Source organism: Hemicordylus capensis, chromosome 2 (genome assembly GCF_027244095.1).
Source record: "Hemicordylus capensis ecotype Gifberg chromosome 2, rHemCap1.1.pri, whole genome shotgun sequence".
NCBI classification, from domain to species: Eukaryota; Metazoa; Chordata; class Lepidosauria; order Squamata; family Cordylidae; genus Hemicordylus; species Hemicordylus capensis.
The window spans coordinates 302,136,925-302,156,635 of NC_069658.1; the positions used below are offsets into that span (position 1 = coordinate 302,136,925).

A 19,711-nucleotide genomic window follows, 5' to 3' on the forward strand; every position below is an offset into this window, starting at 1 on the left:
ACTGAAGTAAGGCTTTCATATATTTGTTAGCTTCTTGATTTTGTGTAGGTCTTTCAGAACGTTGCCTACTTGCTTTCGCAAGATGTGTATCTGAAATGGTAAAAAGCAAGAGGTACAATAGACTGAGGTGCAAGAGACTGTGTTCTACCTGCTGTGATGTAGGCGTGTGCACGGTTCGGTCCGGCACAATAGAAAAGACCGCCGGACCGGTCCGGATGGGCGGGGGACTGTTTCTTTAAGCGGGGGTGGTGGTGGTGGTAGTACTTAACCCCCCCGCCGCTCTTCCCCCTCCGGCGCTAGTCCGTTTAAACATCATCTTGGGGTGGCACAGTTCCTCCCTGCCGCCCCTGCCCCAATCGTTGTTTGTAAAGGCTTTAAAGAGACGAGCGCTAGCGGTGCGCATGCGCCCTCCTTGGTGCACGCGCTCGTCTCTGACGCTGCCGCACGCGCCACATATGTCACGGCGCGCGCCCAGTAGCGTCAGAGACGGGGGCCCGTGCGCGGCGCTAGCACTCATCTCTTTAAAGCCTTTACAAACAACAACGGGGGCAGAGGCAGCAGGGAGGAACTCTGCTGCCCCAAGAAGATGTTTTAACGGACCAGTGCCGGAGGGGGAAGAGCAGCGGGGGGGGGGGTAAGTACTACCATCCCCCCGCTTAAAGAAACAGTCCCCGTCCCGGACCGGGGGCCCACTGGACCATGCACACCCCTACTGTGATGTTTCAGGTTGGCAGGTTTCACTGTTGAACTGAATACTTAAAGATGTTGACACTGAAAAAAATATTTCCAGTAATTCCATATTGGCTCTATTTTGATCTTATCCCTTCCCTCAACATCCCAGTACTCCCCCCCCCCCCGCACCCCACTTAGGCCTTTATATCTTTTCTCCCAAACATTTTAGAGCCCCATTAATGCCTTGACCCCTGCTAACAGGGCAGAGAGGCACCTTTTTAACAAGGTGATTCTCTTTATTTAGCAGGGGGACAGTAACTGGCCCTATCCACCCGCAGCACAGTACTTCCATTACTGTTGCTGGTGTCTATCTTATGTTTCTTTTTAGATAATGAGCCTTGGGGACAGGGAGCCATCTTCTTTATTTATCATTTCTCTATGCAGACTGCTTTGGAAACTTTTGTTGAAAAGTGGTATGCAAATATTTGTTGTTTGTTTTTGTTTGTTGGGGAGAGGCTTCGGGAATGGTCCACCAGACTATACATGGTTGTGGGGAGAGCAAATATTTACCTTTCAAAGAAATACTGGATAAATTGCTATGTTCTGTGATTCATTCTAAATGAATCAGAATTGAGATACAATTAATTCAGCAAGACTGATTTGATCTTTTCAAACAGCTAATGAAATTATAATCTAAGAATGTTGTAAGACAACATTTCCAGAACAGTGGTAGAAAAGATATACTAACTGTTGCAGTAGTTTAGAACAGAGTTTCTTAACCTTGGGCCCCCAGATGTTGTTGGACTGCAACTCCCATCATCTTCAGCCACAAGTCATGTCTGGGGATGATGGGAGTTGTAGTCCAACAACATCTGGGGACCCAAGGTTAAGAAACCCTGATTTAGAAAACTTCTGTAATTTTGACATGATGATCAGTAAACATGAAGTTTATGCTGATCCTGATAGGAACTCTTATTGTAGGAATTCTTAATTCAGAGCAACAGTCACCTAGAAAACAGATCTGGAAGAGCCTTGTGTGGCTCGGTACATACAATTTCATCAAAGAGCACTAGCCCTAGGAAATAATGGGAACATGTACCTTTTGAAGTACAAAAAACCCTGCCTAGAATGTGTATCATTGTGATTACCCAAAAGCTACACTGTAGAAATATTGAGCCACTTTAAAAACAAATGTTGGCAGAAATGATTCATAATTTAATGTCCTCTGCAACAAGTATTTATACACAAGAGACAAACTGAAAACTGAAATGATAGGAAACCAACCCATACCATAACTTGAGACACATTTTTCCACACACACAAATAAATACTGCCATGCATAGCTAAGCATAGAATCACAGTACTTGAGGACGTCCACTCTTCCTGGGACAATATAGGATAGTTTTTGAGGTTATACTTCCTCCACCCCCATTTATAAAATAGCCATTTTAAAGGTGTGTGTTAGTTTCCTGGAAAAAATAATAATTGAGAATTGCCCAGGAAGGAAACTTTCAAGCTGTTAAGGGGGCAGTTACTCAGTGCATGTATAGTATTTTTCCTCTCACTCATAATGATTTCATTTTTTAATAAGTTGTTCTAGTAAGAACTAATCTGCCTACTTTCCTTTCACTATCTTTACAGCTGGACTAAATTTGGTTGAATCGAGGTCCACAAGTTAGATCTTTTGCGCCTCAAATGCTCATGTGTCTGTCATCTTGGATCGGGGTGGATGACATCATCACAAATTACACCATTGGGGCATCCCTATGTGTCCATACAGCTGTAGCAAATTTGGTTCAAATTGGTTGGGCGATTCACAAGTTAGCTCACGTGACTCAAAAGTTTACATGTCCGCCATCTGGAGTTGGGGTGGATGACATCATCACAAACTACAACATTCAGGTGTCCCTGTGTGTCACTCACTACAACTGTATCTAATTTTCTTCAAATCGGTTAGACACAGTCCATCACGTTAGCCCACTTGCGCCTCAAAAGTTTACGCATCTGCTATCTTGAATTGGGGTGGATGTCATCATCACAAACGATGCCATTGAGGTGTCCCTATGTGTCCCTGCAACTGTTCCCAATTTGGTTCATACTGGTCCAGGCGTTGCGAAGTTAATGGGGTGGGGGGGACCACATACATAGACACACGGAATGCTGGGTGATCTCATAAGCCTACTGGAAAGTAGACTGCAAATAGTGTATATATATCTTGGTCTAAACAAGATGTATGTTTTGCATTCTAAATTATGTAGAATAATTTGTATTTTGTTACAAATAACTTTATATCTATTAATACCCTCTTACGTATTTTTGTGTCACACAGTAATACTGATTTTGGTTACTTGATGGATTTGTTAAGGACAAGACATCTAAATGACTGGCATGCATACCTTATTTAAGGTCTAAGGGTTTCTAGGTTTTAGTCCCAAGCACATTTATTTGAAAGTATTACAATTAGTTGCCGTGGAACTTCTTCTTCAGTTAAGTGTGCTTAGCATCTCAGCTGAGGCACTTGCATTACTTTTAATTTCTAAACATACATGTTTGAAGAACCAAGAGGAGGGGAGAAGCATTAGGTAATAAATGGGTGCAAGGAGGAAGAAGTGGAAGATTCGAAAGAGTGATGAAGAGGAAGAGGGTGATTAAACAAGTAATAGAAAAAGGCAGAAATTACAGGAAAAGGAGAAGACATTAGAGGTATGGGGCTAGGCTTGAGCTTAGAAGATCAAAGGGGAAAGTAATAATTCTGCCTACTGCCTGATCTTCTTTGTCAAAGTATAGAGGCTTCCAGCAGATGGTCTGCTCTTCTGCTATTTCTAGCTACTGTGGTCTAAGTACACATAGGAAGAAACACAAGGAAATGAGTACATGCTCTGTTTCCCAGTCCAGAGTGTGGACAGTACACTCACACTTGGTAGGATATCTGCAGTATTGCCTAAAATGTGCTTGACCAATTTTGGTTGGAAAGGGCTGTACACAGTCGGTCCACAAAAAGCAGCAAGCACCAAGGTGTTAAATGAAAGTAATGGCATAATTCTTCTGGCAGGACAGCTGGCTAGTTGACATGTTGGAATAACATCTGTGACTAGCATAGCTTGGGGTCTTCCTTGCCCTATGATCTCCCTTTCCATCCTCATTCATTTATGCAGTATTCTCTCTTCCTGTGTCTGAAATATCTGTTTCTGGAGTGAGAGGCGCACACTTGTAATCTTACGTTTTAATTGTATATGTATATCTCTATATTTTAGCGGTCACTAGTGACAATACATTTTAGAGGTTACTATTAACTATAATATTTTGATAAATAGTGTATTTATTCACTAAGGCCGATTCAATTCCTTTATTACAGTCACAGACCAGCATAGTTTACAAACAGAACCCCAACAAAAATTCACTAATGTTCATTCCCCTCATTTGTTGCTCAGATTGTTTGAAAAAGGTCTGTATAGCCCCAGATAGCAAGGACCGATACTAATAAAGACCTGCTTCAGTAATGGATGCACGTGGATGTGATTATAAACAATAGTATAATTTGTATTCATATAACATTTTTGTTTAAAATAAAAATGCCCCATAGTTGTAGGTCTAAGTATAATCACTTGGACACTAAGGGCAAATGTCTCTGTTAGGTGGCCTGCCTAAATGTAGCAGTGCTAATGTGGTCCAGCTTTGGGATTAATTATGTGCTTGTTAACTGTATGGAAGTGATTGCACAAAACTGAAATGAATCCCCCCTCTCCCATTTGATACATATTTTTAGCTTCACTCATTTCAAATCTCTCTCTCTCTCTCTGTAGCATAAAACAGAGAAGAAAAGTGCTTTAAAATGAAGGTGTTTGCAAGATGGCATTGATTCTTGCATTTCAAAAATAATGACTGGTTGTGCTTCACAGAATGATAAATTGCTGGAAAAGGTTGGTTTGTATCATAGTGAAGACTGAAGTCTTAGGGGAAAAATCAGGGCTACAAAAATGTAAAGACTGTAGAAGAATCACTCCCCCCCCCCTTTGATGGTAGCTTAGAGGTTTAGACATGTAGATGATATATTAAAAGATAATAGTTCTGAGCTAAGCATCTAGCATTTAAATGCTACTGCTGCAACAGGGACAGAATGTAATAAGCATATTGAACTGTTTATTTTTCTATTCAGACTAATTTTAAACTTGGATCGCTTTTCTTCAAGTTTGAGTCTCTTCACTTATTATGTATATGCAGTCTTATGTACAAAGAAGCCTCAATAATTTTCCTAGAAAAGGTATCATTATGGGACTAATTTTATGAGTTAATGAAAAATACTGAGGCTAACAGATGAGTGGATATTTTCCCTAACCGAGCAATTTGACATTGTTAGTTGAGCTTTTATGATCTCATAGGCTATACTGCATGTTCAAATGAGATAGACTTTTAACAGAAGTGTGGAGGGCTAGGTGTACAAATTCATAGCAGCTGTCACTGTTGAGTTGTGGTGTAGTGCGGTCAAGACCTTGTGAACTTTTTATTTTGAGTTAATACCAACTACTGTGATTAATAAATGGAGCTCTAGTTTGTACATCTGTTAATTAGGTTACAAGTGTTGGGATTGTTAGGATTGGGTGGGGGAACTGGCTGAGACGAGTGACTAGGTGATTACTTAGTAGGCCTACATGCTTTTCATATAGCCTTTTGAGCTTAAATTATACAAGGACAACTTACTGGGATTTTGTTAAAAGGACCTGTGCAATGGAGTTAAGCTCTGGCAAACGGCCTGAGATCAAACTATGTCCTGAGCTTGGGGAAAGTTTTGGAGTCCAGCTTTGGAGGAAGAAAGGCGGAAGAGGCAAGTTCTGCCAGTCTTTGTTCCAAGCTCTGGTAGCTGTGGAGACCTCATATGAAAGTAAGAAGGTGGCAGGTTGCAATTTTCACTACTGTGGTATGCTGTCATAATTTTATTTTGTGTCTAAGCCACCAATGGCACTCCATGCTCCTCTGGTCAGCTTATTTAAATATAAACAGAGGAGAAAATAAAGGGGAAGGCAACTGTTTGACCTATGGAAGCCATTTCTTTTCTCTAACTTTTGTTCTCTTTTTTGTTTTGATCTGAAAACTTGGTTCAAATGGATCAGTCACTGGGTCTGCATGTTTGACTGTGTGAGACAAAGGGGAAATACTATTAATTTGGTTAAAGGATATCCTCTTCTCTTTTGCAGTGTAATTAAAAGCAAAGCACCCATCAGCAGGAGAAAATCTTTGGGATAGACGGGGAGGGGTTAATAAGAGTTCATAATATTTCAACACAATGTTTCATTTTTCTCCTAGGAGCTGCGTTTAATTTCTGTCATTCTGGCTTGGGTTCAGAATGGAATATTTTGAGAGGTTTAATTAGTAGTATGATGAGAAACCCAAGCAAAGGTTTGGTTGTGAGGTGGAGGGGAAGAATCTAGAGAGCTTGTCAACTCCCCCATCTTCAGTGCCATGAGAGAGGTAAACAGACAGCAATATACTTCCACGTTCATATAGATTACTGCTCTTACTTTAAATCTCTCATTGATAGTGCTAGGGAGTTATGAGTAGTTTGTTTAATCTCTTTTGAAGAAAAGCTAAAATTTATAAGCCAAGATCAGGCCTTCTCTATAACTCATACAACTCATCCTGTTAAATGTTTTAATATATGGCACCACTGTTTCATTAAACAACATCCAGGAATAATTAGTTCAGCAACGATGCCTTGGAACAAAAGCCCTTGATTTAGTTTAACTTTATAAGTTGGGCTCTTTTGATCTGCTAGAACACATCTGGGGCCTTTAAGAAAGTAGAAAGAAAAATATTAAACGTTTTATTAAGGCTGCTGGTGAGGGTTTTCAAATGATAGTAACCTTTTGGTACCAGGATGTTACTTGAAGGCTCCCCCCCCCTTCCCCCCAAAAAAGGTAGATGGAAAAAGAGGTAAATTCGGTGTATTTTGTAAAACATCACATGCTGCTTCATCATGGTAAATGCTGTTATTTGTTATACTGAATGAATGTTTTATTTTGGCTCCAAGCTATTGCTTTTATTAGCTGCATTTTCTTACCAACCTTTTTGGTCTCAAGAACCTTCTTTCAGTATTTCCCCCCAGGTGAATATGTTTGTATAAAGCTACCGTGATGGACCTGTCTCTTCTGTTTCAGTGTGTGTCTGTATGTGGTTGCAACTTATTTAGTCATATGTTATCAGGCTTGCATCATAATTGCTTTGTAAAGATGCTACAAAGACCCTTTTCTTTCTTTTTCTATTTATTGTCTGCTGAAATATTGGAGACTAAAAATATTTATTCTTTATAGCTTGCTGCCCAGAATTTCAAAATGGGAAATTTATAGCTGTTTTTTGTTTTGTTTTCTTAAACTTAGGATTGTGTCCTGATTATCTGTTTTTTCCCAAAAGAGATGTTAATTTTATAGCCGTTTACACTTTAGGATAGACGTGCATAGAATGTTTAAAAAACAGACTAATACTTAAATTCCATAGCCTAGTAAGAAACCTGCCTTTTTTTTGCTAAAGGTATATGAACCCATTAAAATTTTAAGATGCTGTTTTCTGTGCACAACACAGCAGAAAAACATTGATTAAACATACATAGCACATACATTTTACACATTCACTTAGCAGGTACCAACAACTACATATGCTTAGTTTGGCATTGGTTTTATATCTAAAGTTCATTATGTCAGTGCTGTGTTCTATTCACTTTAAAGTGTAAATGGTCACAGATAAATGTAAGTATCTGTCACCTCTAAAGAAAGAAATGACATTGTTTTAGAATCATTTGTTTTTGTTCCTTGTACAATGGCTCTTTTTAATTGGGCATATAACAGTTTTTAATACCAAGCTTATTTTAACAAGATGATGTCATAGGTGAAAGAGAAGCAAATTTTGCTTGCAAGAAAGATATGTAGAGAGCTGGATTACGCCTCCTCCCTTGGACTACTTCAGTTAGAAGTGAAATCCCTGACAATATTATTTTCCACTATTGATTTTATTTTAAATGCTATTTTCTGTTCTCTCTGTGTGTAGTGGGGTGTGTGGTGGTGGTTGTGTTGTTTTTTAATTGATCTTTTTAACTGCAAGGTTATGAACTAATTGTGACCTCTACTCTCCACTCTTAATTGCTTCTGACCTATTCTGTTAAGAAAAAAGAAATAACCTAACAGAAGGGTAACCGGATCACTGCTGCCACACCAAGGAAACAGGCAAGCGTTGGGGATGCTCTTTAATCTCTCTATCCACACAGCTCTCATTTTAATTTGCAAAATTGAACCCAGATCGAGAGCAGTAAAGCCTGAATACGGTAAATATTCATGCCTCAGTGATCTAGAGTAGCTCCATTACATTTCAGAGATTGGGAGAATTACCTTTTGGATTATGTATATTCATGGGCTGATTTTTATTTGAGATATAATATTACTCACATTGGGCTACATGTCACACATTCTACCAAAACCAGCCGCCTGACAAAGCTCCAAATGTTGCTTACACATAAAAAGTTTTACTTCTCTAGCCTATAGTTTCCCTTCTTTTATGCTTTTCAAAGACTAGTAATAAACAAAAATATCCTGTTAAAAGAGGGGGAAAATCCATCCCTATGGAAGTTCTTCTATAAACCCTTCAGCCCCCTGTTTACTGTGATGTAGTATTTTGTGGAGCACTTTGAAGTCTTTGGATGAAAGTGTGGCTATTGTTCTAATCCTGAGTCTAGCTAAAAAGGAGAAATCTGGTTTGTTTCAATGGAAGAATGAATTTCCCAGCAGTTCATTTCACTACCTGGCTTTTCTCTTGAGTGAGGGAGTTAGGAAGAATGAGAAATACATGGTTCGAAAGCAGTTTTGATAACTTAAGATTTAGTTGGTATTAAATGTTAAGCTTATTTATAGTAAACACATTACAGAAGAACAGGCAGAGTTTCTTGTACTCAGCATCTGCTTGGTGAAATTCTATGATTGTATATGCATTGATTTAGGTATACATCTTTGTGGTTAATATGGCATTTTGGAGGATTTAATCAGTGTTATTGAATCTAACAAAAGGTATAGGATTTTCCATATATCTGTATATGTGCATTGTGGCTCTAAGGAGAAGCTTCTCACATTAACTGTATATTTGTTTGTATATTTGTACACTGCCCCAAACTTCCATCTCAGGGCAGTTTAAGCAAAATGAAATAAATTAAAACCTTAAAATAATTTAAAACCACAAGTCTATTTAAAAAGCTTTAGTAGAAAAATGTTTCTTTAAAGACTTTTAAAAGGTTGTCAGGGATGGGGAGGCTCTTATTTCAGCAGGGAGCGCATTAGAGTCTCGTGGGGGCAACAGAGAAGGCCCGTCCCTGTGTAGCCATCAGATGAACTAGTGGCAACTGCAGATGAACCTCTCCGGATGATCTCAGTGGGCAATAGGGCTCATAGTGAAGAAGATGTTCTCTTAAACACCCTGGGCCTAATCTGTTTAGAGCATTATAGGTTAAAAGCAGCACCTTGTATTTTGCCTGGAAACTAATTGGTAGCTAGTGTAATTCTTTTAATATAGGAGTAATATGGTCTCTTCGAGATGACTCAGAGACCAACCTGACTGCCATGGTGTTGTTCTTGTTTGAAATAAAACACACACACACACACACACACACACACACACACACACGAAAAAAAATCCAGAAAACTGCCAGCAGCACCAAATCCTAATTAAAATTTGACATTTTTGGAATAGAATTGGCTTCACTGCCTGACTAGAAGTAAGCAGCAAAGAGGCCAGGTGTACCTCCCTTGGGAGCCTATTCCCAATCCTGGATGCTACAACCAAAAAGGCCCTTTTGCCATTTTGCTTGCTCGCCTTAATACTTATGGTGGTGGGATGGGAACCAAAGGAAGGCCTCTAGTGTGAAATTAAGGTCTGGGACAGGCTCTTCTGGGCAGATGCAATTATTCAGGTTTTCTGATCCCAGTCTATTTAGGGCTTTAAAGATCAAAGCGAGCCCATAACCAAACTGGCAACTAGTGGAGCTGCAAATGATGGGTGTAATGCAGTACAAATGAGACAACTGCTGACAGAACTCTCACCACCACCATATTCTGGACCAGCTACACTTTTTGGACTGTAGCAAAACAGCTACACATAAGCATTCACACATATAAAGTATCATTATGTGTTGTAATATAACCTAGAGATTAAAAAGCATTGGAGCAACTTTTTTCTTATATTATTTATATATGTACATATTGCTATATATATTTATAAATCTAAAATAAGAAGTAAAATATAGCCAATCTGTTGTTTTTCTGTGTGGTCCATCAGTTATCCCACTGCTGACACTCCTGCAGACAGCCAGGATACGATCAAAGAAGTCAAACTCCTTCAGCTATTTGATGGGAGGGAATTATACTGACACATGTAGTGATTCACTCCAGAATGTCAAAACCTTTTGAACCTTCATGTTTCTTTCTGGTTTGCTGTGAAGGCAGATGTTTCTCAGCTCAAACTAAATTCCTCATGACTGTTACTTGAAATTGCTCAGTGTTGTGAAGAGACTCAACATACATTTTCTTTTTGGTCCTGGTACAGGTGTGTGTGTGTGTGTGTGTGTGACTCTCATCGTGTTATGAATTTCTAAACCAGCTTCCCCTTCCAAAGTTTCACAACTTTTTGTTGTGAAAAGCATTATCGTCATCTACGAATCTTTATTGAATTATGGGGGGGAAAGCCCAGTCCAGTTATTGGTGAATATAGTACAGGTGGCCTTCATTATCTGAAGACTCCATATCCGCTTTTTTGTGTATTGGTGATTGGGTCCTAGAGACCCAGTTTCATTATCCACTGGTAGAAAAATAGGCCAAATTCTCCTGTCTGTGGTTTTGTGTGGCTGGAAAGGACCTGGAAATGACTTCTGATATCATTTCTGGCTGCCATTTTCCAACAGAAAACCACTTAGGTTCATTTTAAAAGGTTTTTTTTGTGGGGGGGGGGAAGGAATACAACTATTTTAGGGGTTGGCGGGGGGCATTGATGGAGTCCTGGAGAATAGGGTACTGTCCTTTGCTTATTTTATTTCTGCCTCCATTGCTCTTCCCTTTTTGTTAGGAACTTAACCCCCCAATTCCTGTTGGCCCAAAGTTTCCGTATTCGCACCTATAGGCAAGAACACAACCCCTACGAATAACACCTGTAATTTCTGTTTGGGAAAACCTTGGTCTGGGGAGGGAGAGAAATCAGAGATGCCAACATCAGTTTGGAGAGATTTCTCTGAAAACATACTTCCTTTACACAGTTCATCTTGTGCTCATTTTATATAATTGTTCATCCTGTGAAATCAGCCTCTTAATGTACTTCAAAATGCGAGATGTTAATTTAAGACTAAGTAACTGGGGGCTCCATAGTTACCTCCCTCTGAAAAAGAATATGTTCCATAACATACAGGTGAAACTCGGAAAATTAGAATATCGTGCAAAAGTCCATTAATTTCAGTAATGCAAATTAAAAGGTGAAACTGATATATGAGACAGACGCATTACATGCAAAGCGAGATAAGTCAAGCCTTAATTTGTTACAATTGTGATGATCATGGCGTACAGCTCATGAAAACCCCAAATCCACAATACCAGAAAATTAGAATATTACATGGAACCAAGAAGACAAGGATTGAAGAATAGAACAATATTGGACCTCCGAAAAGTATACAGTGTACTGTGCTTGATTGGCCAGCAAACTCGCCTGACCTGACCCCATAGAGAATCTATGGGGCATTGCCAAGAGAAGGATGAGAGACATGAGACCAAACAATGCAGAAGAGCTGAAGGCCGCTAATGAAGCATCCTGGTCTTCCATAACACCTCCTCAGTGCCACAGGCTGATATCATCCATGCCACGCCGCATTGAGGCAGTAATTGCTGCAAAAGGGGCCCAAACCAAGTACTGAATACATATGCATGCTTATACTTTTCAGAGGTCCGATATTGTTCTATTCTACAATCCTTGTCTTCTTGGTTCCATGTAATATTCTAATTTTCTGGGATTGTGGATTTGGGGTTTTCATGAGCTGTACGCCATGATCATCACAATTATAACAAATTAAGGCTTGGACTTATCTCGCTTTGCATGTAATGCATCTGTCTCATATATCAGTTTCACCTTTTAATTTGCATTACTGAAATTAATGGACTTTTGCACGATATTCTAATTTTCCGAGTTTCACCTGTACTCATTATTTCTGGTTACAGAATGGTGAGGGGAAATTAGAATCCATAGCAGGTGCACAATATAATAGCCATGACCAGAGAGTGACTTCAGCGGTCCATAGGTAAAACGTACTTTCCAGAATTCTGTGCTTGTACAAAGAAGGGCAGTAGTTTTAGGGTAACAATTAATGAATAACATTTAAAACAGCATTGGCTGTTCCTCTGCAGTTCAGATGCACTATTTACGTACATATTCTAGTTTGGTGTCTTTTAGTTGGTGCGACTGCATCTCCCAAATCCTTCTTTAAACACAGCCAAATTTTAAAAGTGTGATTGTGGGTTTGGTTTGAGAGCTGCTCAAATGAAAGTGTAGACCAGAGTGAGTGCACACCAAGAGATGGTTAAGGGACTGATTCTTTTTAAATCTTTGGGGTTTTCCCCGCCTTTGCTGCCAGCCCCAAACCTGAGCATTTTATTGCTATGCAGTGGGGTCAGGTGCATGTGTCTGGCATATTCTTTACTCCTAAAATATTACTAGAGAGCACAGGGAGAGGAGTTTGTAACCTCACAATCCTCCCACAGTCCCCCCTCCAGGATATTTACAATAAGCAGTTAATGGATTGTTCTGGCCACCTTTTCTCTTTCTCTCTGCCCTCCATTGTCCCCCCTGCCCTTTCAACTGACATCTTCAACATTCCATCTCACCTGCTCTCCGCCATAGACTTAATTGATAGACTCACACAGCCTGCCTAATTTCTGGATTCTTTAAGCTCCCTCGCCTCTTCTGGCTTGGCTGAGAACTGTTGTAGAAAACAAGAGAGAATCCAGGATTTTAGCATAGCTGTGATTGGTAGCAGCTTTTCTCCTCCCTCCACAGAAGCTAACAGCAAACATTGCATAACATTTTTCCCTCTCCAGGGAGGAGAATCTTTATGCCCTCAACATCTTTATGTCCTCAACATTCCTTAATGTACTGGAAGCTGACAAGGCTATCTTGAGAAGTTTACACTTTTTCTTTACAAACGTATATGCTTTTGCATACCTAGGGAAGCCTCAAATATATAGAAATCACTAGGTTATTTTGGGTGGCCCTGCTTTGCTTCCATACTGATATCACCTGAATTTGCTGTTATAGTGAAAGAAAGGTATTTTCTGTAAAATGGGTATGGATATACTGATGATTAATGCTGAGCCTAAGACAAGCTGGTACTCATCGGTCCCCGCTTACTGAAAGAATGCCATCATCTATACTTCTGTATGCAAAGAGATTTCAGGGAGGGCGATATTCACAGTAAGGTTCAAAAGCCTGTCCAATGTGTATTATAGCATTTGTTGTGTTCACTTGTCATATGTGATGGTAACCAGGGATTTATTTTATTTTATTTTATTTTATTTTATTTGTAAACCACCCTTCCAAAAATGGATCAGGGCACTTTGCATCAAAATAAAAACACAATTAAAATAAAAACTAAATCAACTAAACAATTAAAATCATTTAAAACCAATATTAAAAATTTAAAACCATAAATCTAATTAAAAGCCTGGATGAATAAATGTGTCTTCAGTGCCTTTTTAAAATTTGTCAAAGATGGGAAGGCTCTTATTTCAACAGGGAGCACATTTCAAATCTCTTTATCTCTTTATTTCGGTCAGAGACCAGCATGAGATTAAAACAAATGTAGAAGAGAAGACAATCAAACTTCTACAAGCACATTTCAAAGGCGAGGGGCAGCAATCGAGAAGGCCCATTCCTGAGTAGCCACCAAATGATTTAGTGGCTACCATAGACGAACCTCTCTAGATCTTAATAGGCGGTGGGTCTCATGGTGAAGAAGACGTTCTCTTAAATACCCAGGGTCTAAGCTGTTTAGGGCTTTATAGGTAATAACCAGCAACTTGTATTTTGCCCAGAAACGTATTGGCAGCCAGTGTAGTTCTTTCAATACAGCAGTAATATGGTCTCTCCTAGATGACCCAGAGACCAGTCTGGCTGCCGCATTCTGGACCAACTGTAGTTTCTGAACTATGTAAAAAGGCAGCCCCACATAGAGCCCATTGCAGAAATCTGGCCTAGAGGTTATCAGCATATGCACCACCGTTTTGAGGTCGTTCATCTCATGAAACAAGCTGTGTATCAGCCAAAGCTGATAAAAAGCACCTCTGGCCATTGCTTCAACCTGGGACACCAGGGAGAGGTTCAGATACAGAAGCACCCCCACCCACGACTGTGTACCTCTTCCTTCCGGGGAGCGTGACCCCATCCAGAACTGGCAGATCAAAATCATCTCCCGAGTTCTGACCTGCACAATAAGTACCTCCGTCTTATCTGGATTCAGCCCCAGTTTGTTATTTATTATTTATTTATTCAAATTCTATACCGCCCTTCTAAAAATCCCTCATCCCGCCCATTACTGCCTCCAGGCAGACATTTACGGAGGTTATGTCTTCTTCTGATGATGTTGACATGGAGAAATAGATTTGGGTGTCATCAGCATATTGATAACAACTTGCACCAAATAATCTCTCCCAGTGGTTTCATGAGATGTTAACATCGGAGACAATATGGAGCCCTGAGGAACACCATAGGAAAGTTCAGATTTTGAAGAACAGTCTCCAAGGCACATCATCTGGAATCTGCCCGTGATGTAGGAACAGAACTACTGCAAAGCAGTGTCTCTCACCTTCAATTCCCTCAGACGTTCCAGAAGGATACTATAGTCAATAGTATTGGAAGCTGCCGAGAGATCCAAACGGACCAACAGAGTCACATTCCCTCTGTCAATTCCCAATTGGAGATCATCCATCAGGCCGACCAAGGCAGTCTCCATTAATAGATGCTCCTGTATGAATAATCACATATGTGCTGAAGCACATTGGTGGAGGGTGGGGAAGTGCCACCTACCCTAAAAGCTCTTCACATTCAGCATTTTCAAGACCATGCTTTAAAGTAGTTTTAGATAAAATATGCAAACTAGCTGTGTGTCTCCAAGTCATAATGTATTTTGAACATGGCCCTAACTGCTGACCAAGTTGCACTCTGCCATAGAATGTCTTGCAGCTGTGTCCTATCCTCCTTTTTTAAGTTAGCAGAGCAAAAGCAAGGAGGAGCATATATTCACCCAAACATCTGGAATGCCTTGGTTGTATAGAACCAAAATGCACCCTCCTTTTGCTGCTGTGCTTAAGTCCTTTGATTGTGATAGTGTTCCCCCCCCCCCCCGCCCCAGGAATCCTCCAAGTAGTGGATGTGTTCAGTCTTAAATTTAGGATACAACATCCCACTAAGATGTATGACCCACTTGATACATCTCTCAGAGCTAATGGTCTGTGCTGTCACCAGAGCCAAGGAGATAGTACCTTGCCAGTAACTCTCTTGTCACATTTACAATCTTTTATTCATGACTATGTGATCAGAAGCTTATTTTAAAATAGGACAATTTTTTACTGAATTTTGTCTCTGGGCATTAGTGCACTATACCTCTAGTTCCACAGTCAATGTTTTTAAGAGTTGGCATTGGCATTAAATGTGTCTCTACTGTTCAGCATTAATGCTGTACCGATACAAGATCAAATGAGTGATCTGAATGAACTTTTTTCCTTTACTTGGCTAATGGATTTTAATATGCTTTGTGAATATTTCTTCTGTGGCAAAGATACCATGATGTGATGTGCATGTATTATTTATTTCAAAATGCCCTTCAAAAATGGCTCATGTATGTGAAAGAACCTAGTGAGCAGCAAGAACCATTGTTTTCTGCTTCAGCCTTTTTCCACTGCTGAAGAGAGAAGCTGCAGTTAACTTGAAATGGCTTGTTTCTTCACAGTGGGGGCAGGGGGAGAGACTTGGACTGTGTATGTGGTTCTCCATGTGCTCACATCATGTTCCGGCATATGAGCCTAATCCTACCTCTTATTGAAAGAGGCATCCCTCTCATTTTAAGAGTTGGACTGCACCCCATATTAATGCCTCGATTAAAGTAATATAACATTGTCTAAATCGTTTGATTACTAAGAATCTTAACTATGTGTTGCAATCTGTTTTTTATTTTCTTTTTTATAATAATTTGCTAGTTTGCTGTATTTGCTGTGATTTCACTTATTATCAGAAGGGCTAGGTTGCCTTTATCTCTTGTATCAGTAAGATGCAGTCACAGCACTGGAGGTAGGAGGATGCTTGGGCTCTTATCTGAAAAAGCTAAGAGCTATGGCATATGGAGTACCGATAACTTAATGAAAGTTGGATAAATAAAGGAAAAGAAGCTTCATTGTATCAGGAGAAAAAGCCATTAGTGGAGTTTTTGTATGCTGTTTTCTATTAGTTAAACTGCTTTGAAAATCTTAGTGGGCTTTTCCTTTGGTCTTCAAATAACAGGTTCTTTTCTTATATTGAACACATTTGTTTATCTTAAGGGCCTGAACAGTTTGGGTGCTTTTAATTTATCTCTCCTTTAGCATTTTTTAAAATCTGTATACGAACACATGGACTTCCCCAGTTCTTCTCCTCCACCTAACTCCTTTCACAAGCTTCTACTCATTCTTAGAAACATTAATGTGATCATCCAGATAATATATTGAACATTCTTTCCTCATTTATTTTCAGGCATTACAAGATATCCCTCCCCCCCCCCCATTGAACATTAAGCTGGTCTAAGCAGACTTTATGACATCTGAAAGTGTTTGCTTCTTGATGAACCAGAAACGTCTCCTTTTGTTCTTGATGAACCTGAAAGCTGCTCTGTGATTGATCTGGGTAGATACACTTGTTACTTCTGGAGTCAGAGCTCTAAATTTATTTATTTATTCAATTTCTATACCACCCTTCCAAAAATGGCTCAGGGCGGGTTACACAGAGAAATAACAAACAAATAAGATGGAACCCTGTCCCCAGAGGGCTCACAATCTAAAAAGAAACAAGAGAGACACTAGCAACAGTCACTGGAGGTACTGTGCTGGGGGTGGATAGGGCCAGTTACTCTCCCGCTGCTAAATAAAGAGAATCACCACGTTAAAAAGTGCCTCTTTGCCAAGTTAGCAGGGGTCTGCTTGACTGAAGAACTGTCAACAAAAGTTGTAGATGGCATGATATTGGGAACACTGAACTTAATGTGGTGAAGCACAGGGACTATCACAAACAGTAATAGTCCTGCATTGTTTAATAATTGAAAAGTGGGAGGGAAGAGTAATTTCTGTGAATTGGTGAGGAAGGTTGTATGAGGCACGGAAACTGGGATGGAGCCCAGGGTGGCTGCAGTATTCCAGTGGAGGGCCGGAGAGGTAGATCAAGACAGTAAGCAGGGAATCAAGTAGAAGCAGAAACCAAAAGAGGGGCTGAGCTGTGTAGCACAGTATTGGGATGCAAACACTTAGGAATCTCCTGGACTTCACACCAACTCCTGGATTTTGGTTACCAGCAAAGGACTGGCTTGTAATTAAGATTCTTAAATAGTAGTGAGAAGCCCCACACCTACCTAGAGCTAGCTAGGCTCTGATCCCAGGCATGCATCCATATTTGCTTCTTTCTCCTCCTAAGGAGCCCTATGGGAGGTAAGTGCTGGGTGGCAAGGTGGGTACTACTCCACTGGTTCTGAAATTTGCCTTGCTACTGTTCCTGAGGCCAAGATCACCAATCACAGGCTCCTTGGAGGGTTTTTCTGTAAGGTGAGTGGATGGTGGTTCCATGGATCATCCATCCTTGCTAGGAAGTCCTGCTGGACTCTGTTCCTTCTCCAGGTCCATCTCAAAGTGGGTCCTGACCCTCCTCCCCCAATATATATCAAAGATGGCTTGGTTTTTGTTTTTATGTTTTTTGAGCGTCAGCGTTGTGTAGTGGTTAGAGCAATAGACGATCTAGATTGGATAGTCTTGGGTTCAAATTCCTAGGCAACCATGAAGCTTGCTGGGATGGCCCTATTTGTCACTCTGACCTACCACATCAATTGTTGTGAGTATAAAATGAGCGGTGAAAACTGTATGTGGCACCCTGAACTCCCTGGAGAAAGAATGGGATATAAATATAATACATAGCTTAAAAAGTATCTTAATTCAACACTAAAAAAAAAAAAAATCTTCTAAACTTTGATTTTCAAAGTTTATCTGCAAGTTTATCTGTGCATTTCCCCTTTAATGACACTTGAGCTGTCATTGCATCACTTCCTATGAAAATTCAAAATTGGAAGCTCAAAAACATTTAAAAGAACACAAAAAGTTTGCTGTTCTGCTAGGTTTGTTTCTGATCTTTTAATTCTTATTTTCATTTGTAACCATGGCTTGCACGTCTCCAAACTTAAAGTGAACATTTCAAGATGTTTACTTCTATTGTTGTGAAAAAAGCAGAATGGGCATGCAAGAGTTTTTCTTGTATTTTAAAAAGAACTTGCTTTGTATAGGAAATCAGTCCAAATTTGGACTCCAAACCTCCAAACCAGTGGTCCTCAATTTGCCAGTATCTGGGACTCACCTTGAGCTCTAACCAGCTGTGCAGTTTTCTACGTACAAGGAGATTTTTAAAAAAAGTAAACAGTGTTAAAATTATTATTCCCCCATGTGCATTGGTACAGTCTGCTCTGCTATTATCTCTGTCTGCTGTTTGTGTAAATCCAGCTTGAGTACTTCCTTTAGAACTACAAGCATTGGTTTTCTTGATCATGGACTTTTGCTTTTGCATGTATACCTGATTCTTCAGTCTTTTATGTATCTAACTTCCATTATATTTTTGTGTCTATTTGTATCTCACTTTCTCCCAAGTTTGTGGCTTAAAACTGAAAGAAACTATTTGAAACATCTGTGTGAGGGGGAGCAGCAAAAACAATTCAAACTGAGAGACTAAATTTATTCATCATGTATTGTGACTGTCTGTACAGAGCAATAGAGCTGATAACTTGTGAGCTTCTTGAGAGAGGAAGAAGTGTTGTGTAGAAGATGTTCCATAATCTTAAACTGTATATTAAATGCACACAGTTTCTATAAACTATTAACAGTACAATCCTATGCATGTTTACTCATATGTAAATCCCAATGAGTTCAGTAGAACTTATTCCCAAGTGAGTGGCTGATATACAGAGCAAGGATGCACCAGTGTAGTGAGGATGCACCAGAATTTCCCAACTAACTGCACTGGTGCAGTGGGGAGGCAGCAGTTTTGGACACCCTTCTCTTCCCCAGGAAGTGTCTGTACAACAATCAGGAACATATTTTTGGGTGGCATAGAAGCCTTCCTGGGAAAGGAGAAGGTGTCTAAAATTGCTGCCTCCCAGCTGCACCGGAGCAGTTAGTTGGGAAGTTATCTTAAGTTGTAAGAAAATCAATAAGAATAGGAGATGTGAAAACTTCCAGAGTGAAAGAGTAACTAGGTTACTCATGTAGTAGGATTTTTGCTCATTCTTCTATACTGTAGGAAATATGAACAAGATTTAGAATGGCATATGCTAATGAAAACAAAACATGTAAATGAGTTAATGGCTGTTAAGTACAGATATTAAGCACAATATTTTGGGATGTGTACTGTATAACCCTTAAAGCCTCCTCACAAACAGATGCAGTCCTTAGTATCAGGAAAACTACAGCCCTAGCCTAGTTTGAGTCAGTAGCAGATGCATATATTTCAAATAAATAAACAAATATAGCAAATAAAAGGGGAGTGGAAAAGAGAGGGCAATTTTGTTTTTCCAAGGTTGCTGCTGTGCAACTTGGTTGCATTTCTCAAGAATAATCTAAATCAGCTAATGCTTTGTTTGTGCAGACACAAACTTCTTACAGGCATTGCAAAAATACAGATTAAAAGCAGCATTTTCTGTAGTTACTTTCTAGTACAAAAAACTGATAAACATTAAAAAAAATATCCTGAGACAAAGCATTAA

The 19,711-nt window shown here is 39.7% G+C and overlaps 1 protein-coding gene across 4 annotated transcripts in view; it reads left to right on the forward strand.

Moving 5' to 3' along the window:
• EEFSEC (eukaryotic elongation factor, selenocysteine-tRNA specific) overlaps window positions 1-19,711 on the forward strand; it is a 262,148-nt gene that overhangs the window by 129,038 nt on the left and 113,399 nt on the right. The gene's annotated exons all lie outside the window — the stretch shown is intronic.